Below are 14960 nucleotides of genomic sequence, written 5' to 3'. Positions count from 1 at the left end.
CTCTGTGCATTCTCTCAGGGCTGAGCAGGGAGTTGAGAGACACACAACTTCCCCCCACTTCCTCTTCCCCTTCCTCATCTGCCACCTTTCCCTCCCTAGGCACCAGGACTCCCTACCTAGCCAAGGGTCTCCTGGCCCTATTGACAGCGTCCAGGTCAGCGTAACGCAGGTCCAGCTGGCAGCCCACCAAGATGACAGGTGCTCGGGGACAAAGGGCTTGATTTCTGGGAACCACATGGTCTTGAAATGGTGGAGGGAGTTGGGGTTGGCAATGGAGAAGCACAGAACCACCACATCAGATCTGGGGTGGGAGAGAGTGAGGTTATAGGCAGAAAAAGCTAGTGATAGGTTCCCTGCTGCTGGAACAAGGGAGAGCACATACCCAACGGCACCCCTACACTGCAGTCCCACAACTGTCATATGGATCGGCTCACGTGATCTTCCCCAAAACATTTAATCATAGCACCTATTTCTGTACCCCCAAGTTAGCACTTGAGAGCTTTCAAAGATTCTTGGGTTGACCTCACAGCTCTCTTGAGATTTAGACATGACCGCTTTTACCATCTCATCTGAGAAAACTCATCTCAGAACAGCCTTCCTAATTGCTCAAAGTCCCAGCGTTACTGGTTAACAGGAGAGAACTGAAACCAGGCCGCCCGACTGCAAAGCCGGCTCCCTGCCCAGCCCAGGCTGCCTTCCCGTCAAGGGTCTCCCAGGGCTGTTTTCTCCACTCCTTCCTCCCAGTTTCACAGAGTGAAACTCCTTCCACTCAGTTTCACAGAGTGTCCTCATACCTCAGGGAAAAACCCCATCCACTTGGCTCCCTGCAGGCAGCGGGGGTCTTCCCTACCTCCCATAAGCAAAGCGCCGGTCTTTGTGGTGGTCTCCGAAGGTATCCCAGAGGCGGAGAGACACGCTCACATCGTCCACCACGTCTCGGGAACGTTCCAGCACCTGGAAGGGGTGGGGGAAGGGGGTGGGACAGGGAGAGGGGAGGGAAGCGAAGGCAATGGTTCCTGGGGGCCCTGCATGCCGACTTGGGGTGGGGTCAGCTCACTCCTGGGTCCCACAGCATGGGGGCTGGGGGGACAACTAGTGTCTCCCTCTGTGTGTCCTAGAACACCTGAGTCCCCTAACAAGAGCTGGCCAGGACAGAAGAGACTCCAGAGGGCAGACAGTCATGGGAGTGATGCCATCTCTCAAGGAGGCCATCCTTGTTCTCAGCTGTACCTGCCAGTCAGATGTTTCCCAGCCTTGGGTCTTCTGGTATCATTAGCCAGCAGTTTCTTTTCTCCCGGCAGCTCTCATCTCTCCAAAGCACCACCCCTTTCCCAGCTCCAGGGCTTCCCATTACTGGGGGCTATGTTACACAAGATGCCCCAGGCTTCTGCTCAGACAAACACAAAGGGCTGGGGACCCCTCCCCTGGGGTGGGCTCCCCTCAGGCCTCTCCCAGGGATCTGTGCTCTTCAGCTGCCTCTACTCAACCTTTAAAGGGCTTCCGTGAGCGTAGCATAGGGCCCCTCTGGAGAGATCCCTGGGGAAGAAGCCCAGATGAGTGAGGCCATAGACTTACAACCTTACCTCTTGGCATACCCGATACTGGTCAATGGCCCAAACTGTGGGCACGTGGGTGGCAAGCAGCTGGTACTGGGTGAGGGTGGCATTGCAGGCCCGGGCACAGATAAGCCTGGTCTTGCCCACAGCGTTGTCCCCCACCACCACGCACTTGATGGTCTCTACATTTGGCCTTTCATAATCCATGTCAGAATCCATTAATTGGGACCTGAGGGAGAGAAGAGAAGCAGTCAAGACAACTTCGCACACCAGCCCCTGAGGGCCAGGGCCAGCAGCTCTTCTCTGCCGGGGCTGCCCCCTCTCTGAGCATTTGAGCAGAGAGGAGGACAAGGGAGTGGGTAGCTTTCCGGGCACAGGCTCCACAGGGGCCCGAGGAGACAGGAGTCCCTTCAGGCTGAGAGGCACAGCTCCACTGGGTGAATCTCTGGTCTTCCTCCTGTTGTCTCCATCCTCCAGCAGCAGGGCTTCTGGTTGGGGAATGCCAGAGAGAGATCCCAAGGCGGAGTCTGCTCGGGGGCTGGTCCCCACTCTCCTGGGAAGAGAGGTGTCTGCCTAGGAAGCTCACTTATCATCTGCTCTCGTCCTCCAGCCCGCAGGGCTGTGACAGCAGAACAACAAAGATGAGAGGAGGGGAGTCAGGGCCAGGTCCCCACCCCTTCTTCCCAGCATGCCTGAGGGCAGGGCTGCTGAGAAAATTAAGATGAAATTAAATTAAAACTTAAAAATTTAAATGAAAAAATTAAATTAACATTTAATGGACTTGTCGGACCGGGCAGCGGCCCTCCTGGCCGCGACCTTTGCCTCTCTCCTCTCGCTGTCAATTTCCAAACTGCAGCCTGCCTGTGGCTACCCTTCAACCCCAGCCCCATTACAGAGATGCTGAAGTTTTTTGTCCCAGATTCTCCAAGCTGAGACGGCTTCTGGGTGCTTGCACCTGAGCAGTCCACAGGCCTCTCCTCTCCTCTTGTGAGATTGTCCCATTACCTAAGGGGCTCACTCAGTATTGAGATGGTGGTAGTGGGGGTAAGCAGTGGCCTGGGACAATATGTGTGTGTGCACACACTCAGTCACTCAGTCGTGTCCGATTCTTTGCAACCCCATGGACTGTAGTCCATCTCCAGGCAAGAATACTGGAGTGGGTTGCAGGGGATCTTCCCGAGCCAGGGATCCACCCCATGTCTCCTGCACTGACGAGTGGATTCTTTACCACTGAGCCACCTGGGAAATCTGGGACAATACACCCCATGGCTAATGGGCCAGTAAGCCTTCCCATCCCCTACCCAGGCCTGCCCTCCAAGTATCCTGCATCCAGTTTCAGGGAAAATGAGATGCATTCCCTTCCACATTTCTCCTTCCTGGGGAGGAGGAGTCTCAGGCTGGAAGCCCCTGGACACCAGCACTCCTGGAAGGATGCTCATTAAATTGGCTGGACAGGTAATGGGAAAGCAGAGAGTCAGAAACTCGGGCCTGAATTTCTGAACAAATGTTTGCCTTACTTTCCTCCTGTGTTAGGTAGAGAGGAAGCGGCTCATCCACCCACAGAGAGGGATGGCTCAAATGAACAAACAGAAGGTCCTTCTGTAGTCAAAATGTCATGTCAGTGTTTAAAAAGCTATCTCCAGGAGGGGGCCCTGGGCTTTTAGGGGTTTTTGCTGACAGCCTCACAGTTGGCATCCACTCTCCCCTGGAAGGCTTGAAGAGAGAAGGTAGGGGTAGTGCAGGCATTATTAGCAAGCTTGGTTTCACCAGGGTCACTGACCTGCCCCTGCTCACATTTCCTGAGTACCTGAAGTCAGCTGGGGGTTGGAGCAATTTGAAGGACTCCTTCCTAGGCCAAGGAAGGCTGAGCCCAGAGGAGTCCTGGAGGCTTCCCAGGAGCTCTCACTGCTGAGCCATCCAGCCCAAGAGCCAAGCCACCAGCAGCAACAGAGGAGCTCGGCTCCTGCAGGACTGTAACTAGATGCCAGCATGCGGGAATGCAGACCTGAAATATCCAACGATGGTAACTGGGATTTTGCTGGAGTGGATGCATCTCAGCCACCTTAGCAAAAAGTACGGCAAGGACTTTCCAATGAGACACACGCCTCCTCTTTCTTGGAATTTTACAGGATCTAAACAACCAGGGGTCTCTGTGCAGGTCCCTCCCTAGTCTCCAGCGCAATTGTCTGCCTCATTCCTTCTCCTTCCTCCACCCCTTCTCAGCCTCTCCAGCAAGCAACCATTATTCTGCCCACCATCTTGCCTCTCCCCAAGTTCATTCTCCTGATGAAGAGTGGGAACCCCACTTTGATAGTTCCTCGTCTCAAGGCAGACAGCGGGAAGGATGTGCTGGCGCTGGGAGGCATCTGGGTTGTGATTTCTGTTTAATTAGTTGAAGAACAAAACAGATAGATTCCCCAATACAAATATACACAGATGTAGGAGAAAGAGAGAAACCTACTAGCCAACAGAGCTTCTTTCTTAAATTGAGGTTCTAGCAGCACGGAGGTGTGTAGACAGAAGAGGGGATGAGAAATCAAGGCGACCTATCAGCTCTCACACCCAGGAGCAGCTGGATGGTGAGGAGGATGTCAGAACACCAGCAGAGTGGTTCAGTGCTGGTCCAAGATTGGTGAGTCTACAATTCAAACACTCGATGCACACCCTATGCTCCTCTAGGGTTAAGCAGGGGACAGCCAACCAGCAAGCAGAAGAGCGACACTGTGCTGGGAGTTTAGACAGCAGACCTGTTGGGTGTTCCTCTGGCTGAGCAGCCCCTCCCCATCCATTTCCCCACCACCCCTGCAGCCTTCTCTTACTTGTCTTTTGACTTCCTCCCAATTTTGATCATTCTCACCCACTCCACCCCCATCCCAACTGCCTACCTGGCAAACTTCATTCATTGTCTGATCTGGGAAAGGGCAAATCACTTCACTTCTCTGTGCCATGGTCTACCCTTCTGGAAAATGGGTATGAGGGCATCAGAAGCCAGTCTTGAATTTTGATGAATCTGTGCCAAGACAGCCTGAGCCAAAAGGAGGTATGTGCCTTATGTAATGTGGTATTATATAATGCCAGATTACATATCTCTATGTGTAATTATACCTCTCTTTTAAGATACACACTGGCCCAATTAAGCGAGCAGAACTCTTAGTCTATTCAGGCCTGTCTTTAGAAGGATCCTGTCCTGGAGATATGATGCCATTGTCAACAGTAATGTAATTTTTGCTCTAGAATATTGCTACTTTACAGTAACGGTGCTGGTATACAATGGCACAACCCCCTCAATAAGCCTCTCAACTTCCCCTTTCCTTCTGGCACTCTCACCTTCAATGACTCTAGACTTTTCCACACAATTGCCTCATCCCCATTCCTTCTGAGCCTCCTGATTAACTTCCATACACTATGGTTTCCTTGCCACCTTGCACTGGCTATCATGACCCTGAGGCCACTCCTCTTCCTCAATGATTCCAGAGTCACAGAGATGCTCCCTTCACACCCCATCCCACAATCCCTGTTCCCTTCTCCAAAGACAGCCTCCTGCCCACCAACATCCCAGCTCTTTGTACTCAGGCCAGGTCAGAACAAAAGGCGTGTGCTCAAATTAGCTACAACCCTTACAGGCTCCTAGTCCCACCTCCACACCCCTACACACACTCTTTGCAAAGCCCAGAAAAGCCCCCCATTTCCCTCCCACAGCCAATAGGAGGCTTGTTCATCTGTAGCTGCCCTAGTCTGGTTGTCAAGGAAACAACAGAATCTCCCTGGGAGCCTGCTTTGTCTCCTAGCAACCTATATCCCACATCCTGCATCTTACAAAATACAAAAGGGAAGAATATCTTGAAAATGAAGGTAAAGATCAAGGAGGATGGACAGGATGAGGAAGAGAAGACCAGCGAGGGTGGCCTTCCAATTAAAGGAAGCTCCCACAGGGTCACTGACACTGTAACACTGGGGTGGTGGGGGGGAGCGGAGAGATGAATCCCCCCACAGATCCGATGGGCATCAAGGCCCAAACAGATGCCGAATAGTCATGTTAAACAAAAATGCAAGCCTAAACACAGAATAAGCCTCTTCAAACATCAACAAACAACCCTAAGGATTTCTTCCCTTAGTTTGCCAGAACTCAGATGCACAGACTGCAATGGAACGGGTTGAAAGTAACATATCCAGAATGGCAAAACCAAACAAAAACCCCACATTCCATTAAATATTTTTAACGGAAACATTTCCACTACTCTGGACCTTTTCTCTTGACATGCTGTTCTGCACACACATACAAAATAATTTTTTTTATTTAAATGGGGGAAGGGGAAGGCCACAGCATGCCACGGCAATCAAGTTATTTTCCTTTCCCTAGATACACCCAGAAAAGGTTAGTCCCCCGCCCGCTAAGACCCCAGCAGCCGAAGCTCTAGTCCAGGGACGAGAGGACGCCCGAGGGAAATCAGGACGGGCGCAGACAGGGCCCCCGGGAGGACGCAGAACGGGGAAGCGGCGCGTTTCCAGAGGCTGCTCGCAACCCGGCCATAATAGAAATTAATCATTTACTTACACCGCTACATGTGACGGGGTGATTTCTAGTGTAAGGAACACATCTCTTCCTGCTAAGCACGCTCATTTTAGTGAAATGGCTGGGGTCACTCCGCGGGTGCAAGTTAGGAAGATACCGGTGCCGCCGCGCTGCTGCTGCTGCTGCTGCTACTGCCGCTGAGGCTCCGGGCTCGGGTCGCGCTACATCAGAAACTCTGACAGAGCAGCCCAGGCCGGACGGCGGGCCGGGAGCGGCCGCGCGCGCGGCACTGCGGCCACTGCCTCTTCCGGATCAGCATCTCCCGGCGCCCAATGTCACGGAGGCGCGCCGGAGCCGGGCAGCGGGAGGCCGCTCAGACCTCCGCGGCTGGGCCGCGCCGCCGCCAACGGCCCTCTCTGGCTGCCGAGGCCGGAGGCGGCAAGCAGAAGTGGGCGAGAGGGGCGAGGCCGCCGCTGCTACGCGCCTGGGCCCGCTCCGAAGGCGCGGCCACCAAGACGCCTAGCGCTGCAGTCCCAGGGACCGCTTGCGACCTCCTTTTTTCATTCACAAAAAAAGAGAAAGGGGATTAAAAAAAAAAAAGAAGGGAGGGAGGGGAAAAAGGTGGGGGCAAAATCTCACCCAGAACGCCAGCCGTGACAGGTACCGCCCTTCGCGGCGTTCCGTTGGTCGAAATCAGTTGAGGGGGCGGGGAAGGGGCGGGGAAAGAAGGGGATTGGGCGTCCCGGAGGCCCCGCCTCCCGACGTCGCTTGCTTCCTCTCCACTTTTGCTTACCTCGCCGTCACCCGGAGGGACGCCGAGTAGGCTCTAGGCTCGCCTACGGGGGCCGGGGTTGCGTCCCTCTACCTGGCGAAGCTCCAAACCTCACTAAACTCACTCAGAGTTACCCCCCGCCCCTTTCTCCGGGAGGCTGAGAAAGAACTCCCACAGCATCCTAGTCAGCCCTGGACGGGATGCGAGTTAGGGAAGGGGATTTCGACATTTGTGCCTTGTCCCTTAGCCCCGGGCTTCCACCGTTTGCCCAGGGGAAGAGGAAGACAGCTCTGCCAAAAGGAACGTTTTTTCTGGTGTTTGGGGGCCTTCCTCCCTCCATCACCGCCCCTGCAGCTACAGACTATGTCTCCAATTTCCGTGGCCCTTAATGAGTTTCAGAGTGGGTCCCTGTATCACCTGCACCTGTTTACCATGTAGGCCTTCTCCCCTCTCCCTTTTGTCCAGCAGGCTCCTCTTCTATCCCATATTCAATCTATTGCCACCTGGCGTTCACCTGTACCTTCTGCCCTCTTAAAGAAATGCCACCAAGACACTAGCCGTGGTGACATTATCTATGGCAACTTTGGGCCCTCCTCTCAAAATTCTGGAGAATAACAGATTACAAGGGATGACATCTGTAATATGAGTGGTCCTCAAAGGAAGTTTGCCGTGTTCAAGGATCCTCATCCTTAATTATGAGGATCTTGACTGCGAGTAATTACAGTAGTCAACTCAATCTGGTTTTATCCATCTTGTGGATTACCTCTGGACAATTTTTTAAAAGCCCAGACTGACGTGTCTCCCACTTAATCCCACTCCATCACACCTCCAACTTATCCTCTGAAAATGCAAATATGCTTTAATAATAGTTTCTGCAACATATAATTGCCAAAAAATAAAGGCAAAGAAAAAATTAATTTTTTATTGCCTGATGCATGCTTCCCATCCATGAATGCTTATAATGAGAAGGTGCCCACCAAGACGTTCCTGCTTTCTGGCCTGGTCCATGTTCAGTAAGTGCGTTAATCTACTCCTCCTCTGAATCTACCTAGAGCTGGATTACCTTTGTGGCTCATCTGGTAAAGAATCCACCTGCAATGCGGGAGACCTGGGTTCAATCCCTGGGTTGGGAAGATCCCCTGGAGAGGGGAAAGGCTACCCACTCCAGTATTCTTGCCTGGAGAATTTCATGGACTGTATAGTCCATGGGGTTGCAAAGAGTCAGACACGACTGAGCAACTTTCACTTAGAGCTGGATTAGAGATTAAGGATGATCGAGGGTGCTGTGTCAGAGGTCACTGCATCACAAAAGAGCACAGCATGGGATCTCTGTATGGGTGCCATGTGGGGGGTGGGAAGCAGAGTATCTGACACCCTAGTCCCTTTCAGAGCACCAGCCTGTTGGCTTCACGTTTCACACGTCCCGGCAGCAGGGACAGCCCCAATGCAGCACAGAGCAGGAAAATAGAACTGATCTCTACTCAAAGTCAAGGTGCTACAGGACCTGCAGCTATAGAACCAATGCCCTTTCCCTTTTTGGAGAAATAGGCACCAGATCCCAGCTTCTCCTCATCAGGGCAGTTGAAGATTCTCAGCTTGAGAGGTAGGTCACTACCAAGTCCCGGCCTTCAGCCTCTGCCTTAACTGTGGTCAATGCCAGATCTTCCCACCCAACCCTGGCCCTCAGTTCACACCTTCCAGCTACTCAAGACAGCCTCAAGATGTTGGTTCCCAGACCAAGGATCTGGCTACCACGTTAGCTTCATCTTTACCCAGCCTGCCAACGCCAGAATCCTGGAAAACAAAGCCATTCCCTGAGGCTGGGTCCCCTCGCCAGCAACCAAGGAGTTGTCAGCGGCCCACTTTGAACCCTGTCCCAGGCCCCAGCTCCTAGCCCTTGGTAGCATTTCATACACAGGCCACCTCCCCCTCCCCCTCCCCTTGCATCCCGCCCACCATAGCCCTGGAGAGACCATTTTCCTGATTTCTGATTACAGTCATTCCTTTGGATCCACCAGAGATTAGTTTTGGGAGCCCCCCCTGGAAGAGCAAAACCCTCAGATGCTGAAGTCTCTTATATAAAATGATGAAGTTCAATGAATACAGTTGGTCCTCCCTGTTCTCAGGTTTCCCTGCAGTGTTCTTGCCCGGGGAATTCCATGGACAGAGGAGCCTGGTGGGCTACAGTTCACAGGATTGCAAAGAGTCTAACATGACTAAAGTGACTTAGCATGCATGCATGCACACGGATGCAGAAACCCATGATTAGGGAGCCCCAACTGTATACATATTTATTGGGGGAAAAAATCTGCCTTTAAATGGACCTGCACAGTTGAAGCTCTTGTTGTTAAAGGGTCAACGGTACTTCCCAAGTCAAGCCTGAGTGGGAAGTTTTTCTACTAAGGTTCCCAGCCTCTTTTTCTCTCTGCCTTTTCCTTTCTTCTGTTACACATACACACTGGCCCCCTCTGCCCAGTCCCTGCAGCTTGGAACCACTGCTTGTCTCCTCAGAGCACTTCAGAATGGGCTGTTGACTGCCCCACATCACTGGCTGGCTGGGTGTCTGCACTGCCTTCCCGCTGGTGGCCCAAGCAAGGACCTGCATCACTGGGCTTACTCACTCTATGGGGACAGCGCCTGGCCGCAGCCTTAGGGGCTGCTAGCAGCTTGGAGGCAGGTTCCATTCTAGCTTCCTGCCTCCCTCCATCATCTGTTCCCTCACCACAGCTCCCTTGTGACTCTCCTGCCTGGTGACATAAACCCCTTGAACTTGTCCCCCAGAGTCACCCTCCACCATCTATCTCTTTAACCACTCTCCTCCTGGACACCCTGTGCTGCTGTTTTCCTGAAGCTCAGGAGCAGGAAGTTGGTCTGGGGAGAGAACTCTCCACCACTTCTCAGGTAGGCACCCCTGAAGCACCAAGCCCTCCTCTCCCTGTGGCTCTGAAGATCCCTCCCTGGTGCCAGCCCAAGCTATGCAGACCCTACCCACTGTGCCCTTCTCCAGCCTGCATGTTCCATTTGTTTCCCAGGCAGCTTTAGCCCTTCGACTACTTGCTGGCTACTAGCCTTGCTTCTCTTCAGCCCTCGCCTGGGACATTCAAGCCTCTGTGAAGCCCACCTCACAGACTTTTTGACTTGGGATGACTCTCTTCCTGGGCTTCCCAAGTGGCACTAGCAGTAAAGAACCTGCTTCCCAATGCAGGAGACGTAAGACATGTGGGTTTGATCCCTGGGTCAGGAAGATCCCCTAGAGAAGGAAACTGCAAACCACTCCAGTATTCTTGGGGCTTTCCTGGTGACTCAGATGGTAAAGCACCTGTCTGCAATGTGGGAGACCTGGGTTCAATCCCTGGGTTGGGAAGATCCCCTGGAGAAGGAAATGTAGCCCACTCCAGTACTCTTGCCTGGAAAATCTCATGGACAGAGGAGCCTGGTAGGCTGCAGTCTATGGGGTTGCAAAGAGTTGGACACAACTGAAGCTTCTAAGCACAAGCATGACTCTCTCCCCAGCAGTGTGCAGTGGGCCTGTGCCATTGCCACCCTGTTCAGTTCAGTTCACTTCAGTCGCTCAGTCATGTCCGACTCTTTGCGACCCCATGAATTGCAGCACACCAGGCCTCCCTGTCTATCACTAACTCCTGGGGTTCACTCAAACTCACGTCCATCGAGTCAGTGATGCCATCCAGCCATCTCATCCTCTATCGTCCCCTTCTCCTCCTGCCCCCAATCCCTCCCAGCATCAGAGTCTTTTTCAATGAGTCAACTCTTCGCATGAAGTGACCAAAGTACTGGAGTTTCAGCTTTAACATCATTACTTCCAAAGAACACCCAGGACTGATCTGCTTTAGAATGGACTGATTGGATCTCCGTGCAGTCCAAGGGACTCTCAAGAGTCTTCTCCAACACCACAGTTCAAAAGCATCAATTCTTTGGTGCTCAGCTTTCTTCATAGTCCAACTCTCACATCCATACATGACTACTGGAAAAACCGTAGCCTTGACTAGACGGACCTTTGTTGACAAAGTAATGTCTCTGTAGGAGACTAAAAACAGGCTTCTCAAGATGCAGAGCCCCTGCAGGGTGAAGGAGCTGAATCTGGAAGCCTAGAATCTCTCAGTCTTCTTGCCCAAGGCTCAGGAGGTACCTCCAGATCCCCACTAGGAAACCGGAATCTTCTGGGCCTTTGCTCAAGGGATTCCCTAAGCCTGAACACTCTTTCTCTTTCCACCCTCTTCATTTGGATATTACTCACTCATCCTTCCAGTCTCAGCTTTGATGTCACTTCCTCCAGGAAGTCTTCAGTGAGTATCCCCTACAAACTCTACATTCCCAACCCTTCCTCTGCTGCTGCTAAGTCACTTCAGTTGTGTCCAACTCTGTGCGACCCCATAGACGGCAGCCCACCAGGCTCACCCGTCCCTGGGATTCTCCAGACAAGAACACTGGAGTGGGTTGCCATTTCCTTCTCCAATGCATGAAAGTGAAAAGTGAAAGTGAAGTCGCTCAGTCGTGTCCGACTCCTAGCGACCCCATGGGTTGCAGGCTACCAGGCTCCTCCGTCCATGGGATTTTCCAGGCATGAGTACTGGAGTGGGGTGCCATTGCCTTCTCCAAACTCTTCCTCTAGACTCCCCTAATAATATCAGTCACGCTGCTGTATCATTGGTTCTCTCTGTCCCTCACAGTACTGAGGACTCTTACGGGAAGTTGTTGTTCAGTCTCTCAGTTATGTCAGACTCTTTGCGACCCCATGGACTGCAGCACGCTAGGCTTCCCTGTCCATCACCATCCCCAGAGTTTGCTCAAACTCATGTCCATTGAGTTGGTGATGCCATCCAACCATCTCATCCTCTGTCACCCCCTTCTCCTCCTGCCCTCAATCTTTCCCAGCATCAGAGTCTTTAACTGTGCTTATTCAAAAGAGGACCCTTCATGCTCATCTAGCACCAGGCAACAGACACTCAAGAGACCCTCTATAAATCCTTGACAGGTAAATAAATGCTTGGGGTGAGGAAAACAATGGGGAAGGAGTTGACATCACCCAGTGGCTACTCACAGGCTGTCCATAGAAGACCTCCTCAGGTCATACTGGCCTTTTCTTCCAGCTGCCATTGCTTGGTGCTTGCTCCAGGCTCACAGTTCGGCTGGATGGGAAGGGGAAAGAGAGGGCAAAGGAATGAGCACACAGTGAGGAAAGGAAAGAGGCTTTGCTTTCCTGACTGACCACCAGGTCAGTCAGCCCAAACAGAGAGTCCTTCTCAGGGCCACAGTGTGGCTTCTGCTGCCCAAGCCCAATAGGCTGAGACACTCAGCCCCAGAACCAAGAGAGAGGCCATCTCAGAGAGTCAAGGGGCTACTTGAAGGGTAAGTACTGGGGTCATTTGCCATCCCATGCTGCAGGCATCTGCACATTCTAGTTCGGTGATTTGGAAAGAGTGATCCACTGGCCATCAAGAGGCCTGGAATTTGCTTTTATGCAGCTGTGTGGCAGACGGTTCCCGGACCTCTCTGAGATTCAGCTCCCCCTTGTACAGGGGTTGGATCAGGTGACCTTCAATGCTCATTCCAGTACTGACATCTGATATGAGTTCCTAGCATGGACGGCCTATATTTTATTAGCTGTTCTTTTCACTGGAGCAGCTCCTGACCCAAATTGGGACTCAGTAAAATATCAGCTGATGGCTGCCAAGGCTGAGTGTGGAAGGAAGCTTTTTGGAGAGGAGGGCAGAGGGATTAGACACATGGTAAGAGGCAGAGAGAGAACCCCATTCTGCCATCATCCCCACTTGCAGCTTTCTTTAAATGAGCTGTCATCATTTGGGGGCCAGTTCAGTCAAAGAAAATTTGAGAATTTCTGGAGAAATAGGGAATGATTGAGAAAAGGGTTTGGAGGGCTTCTCTGGTGGCTCAGCAGTAAAGGATCTGCATGCCAATGCAGGAGACATGGATTCAACCCCTGGTCTGGGCAGATCTCACATGCTGCAGGGCAACTAAGCCCATGCACCACAACTATCGAGCCTGTGCTCTAGAGCCCAGGAGCCACCAACTACTGAAGCCTGAGCACCCAAGAGCCGGTGCTCAGCAACAAGAGAAACCACCACAGTGAGAAGCCCATGCTCCACAACTAGAGAGTCGTCCCTGCTCGCCACAACTAGAGAAAGCCCATGCAAAAGCAACGAAGACCCAACATAGCCAAAAATAAATAAATAAGTAAAAAAAATTTTAAAAGAAAAGAAAAAAAGTCAGGGGTGGGGAGGAGGTGGTTTGGAGAGGCCAGCCATAGACCTCTGGAAGCAGGTGGTGCTGTGTCTTTAAAGGATAATGGAAGGGCATCTCTGGGACTACTCCCCAGGGGCAGGGGTGTCAAGACAGAAGGAAGTCAAGGGAAGAGGAGGGCCCCCCCACAAAGCCTACTGAGGGCAGAGATGTGGACCATAGCAGCCCCAAGAGCCCAGAGTGAATGAAACCAAAACAGAGAAGGAGCTGAATTCAGTTCTGGTAGTCCCTCCATCATGGTTGTGTGACTTTGAGCAAGGAACATCATCTCTCTGATCTCCCATCGAGGACAACAATATTTCTTGCCCAAAGTCAAGGGGTGGCTAGATGATCTCGTCTTCCCGGGCTGAGATCAGAGACTGTGTGCCCCCTCTAACTCTTCCCCCACTGTTGCCTGCTCCCCATCACGGCCCTATGCTGGAAAGGAGGAGCAGCCCCACGTGCACCCGTATGCCCCGGGCTGCCTATGGAGTGCAGACAGCACAGGAGCATGAGTTTGGATGGGTGGAGGCGGTGGGGTTGGGGTTGGGGGCTGGAATTCTGATAATCTGACCTACTAGGGTTGGACAATTTCAGGCCTACCTTAGCCTGGTGCCTGATGGCCCATAGGAGTGAGGGTAAGCGGGGAAGGGGGGATGCGCAGGAAGATCATGAGAAAATGAGCAAAGCAGGTGAGCAGTGAATTCTGCCCGAGATCCTCCAAGCCCAGGTAGCCTTTGCAGCTTTCTTACAGCCACACTGTGGGGTGGCAGGGCTGCTTCCAGCAGGAACTAGAGTCCCCTCCCATTTGGGTCAGGCTAGGCTACAGCTTTGTTGGTGGACATCTGAGTATGCACACCTCTCTGCCCATCCACCCAAGTCCCCTACCTGGACCCTGCCTCCTGGGCAACCACAGCTGGCTGAGGCCACCATAAAACATATACTGCAGCTTTGAAATGGCTCTTCATTCAGTAGGGAAACTTGAGCACTCATAGGCTTAAGTTTTTAAAGAGCTGCAAGGACCATCAGCATGAATGCAGTGATCTACCCTGAGTCTCCTGGGATGTTCATTTCTCAGGACAGTATATTAGAAGTCACTACTAAAACAGCCAGAAGCAGAAAGAAACTAGACGGTGTTACTTCTGCCCTGCTTTCTAGGCAAAAAAGTGACAAGAAGGGTACAAAAATGTATCCCCTACAGACTTCCTTGGTGGTCCAGTGGTTAAGAATCCACCTTCCAATGCAGGGGATGCAGGTTCAATCCCTGCTCAGGGGACTAGGATCCCATGTGCCATGGGGCAACTATTGAGCCCATATACTATGGAACCTGAGCATCACAATGAAAGATCCTGCATGCTGCAAGGATGAAACCCACCGCAGCCAAAAATAAATATATAAACATGTGCATATAAATATAAATATGGGGCTCCCCATGTGGCATTAGTGGTAAAGAAGCTGCCTGCCAATGCAGGAGACATAAGAGACACAGGTTTGATCCCTGAGTCAGGAAGGTCCCCTGGAGGAGGAAATGGCAACCCACTCCAGTATTCTTGCCTGGAGAATCCCCATGGACAGAGGAGCCTGGTAAGCTGTAGTCCATGGTATTGCAGAGTCAGACATGACTGAAGCAACCATAACTAAAGCGACAGCACGCATGCACACACACACATATATAAATGCATCCCCTAGCCAGTGCATCTGGGCCCAGAATCCCACACTTCAGGTAAGCTACAGTACTTCTGAGAGAGGGCAGGCTCATTCCTGGAGCCTGTGGAGCTGCAAGTGAGAAGCTCTGAGGAGGCTGATCACCCCAAAATAGACCTGTTTTTCTTTTTTTTTTCACAACTTTTTCATGAGGCAT

The 14960-nt window shown here is 52.2% G+C and overlaps 1 pseudogene; it reads right to left on the bottom strand.

The window, feature by feature from the left end:
* Positions 1–90: 90 nt before the first annotated feature.
* Positions 91–6720, bottom strand: LOC133252863 (rho-related BTB domain-containing protein 2-like; annotated as a pseudogene).
* Between the last annotated feature and the right edge of the window lie 8240 nt (positions 6721–14960).

Source organism: Bos javanicus, chromosome 8 (assembly GCF_032452875.1).
Source record: "Bos javanicus breed banteng chromosome 8, ARS-OSU_banteng_1.0, whole genome shotgun sequence".
Taxonomy (NCBI): Eukaryota; Metazoa; Chordata; class Mammalia; order Artiodactyla; family Bovidae; genus Bos; species Bos javanicus.
This window is presented reverse-complemented; position numbering and strand designations above follow the sequence as displayed.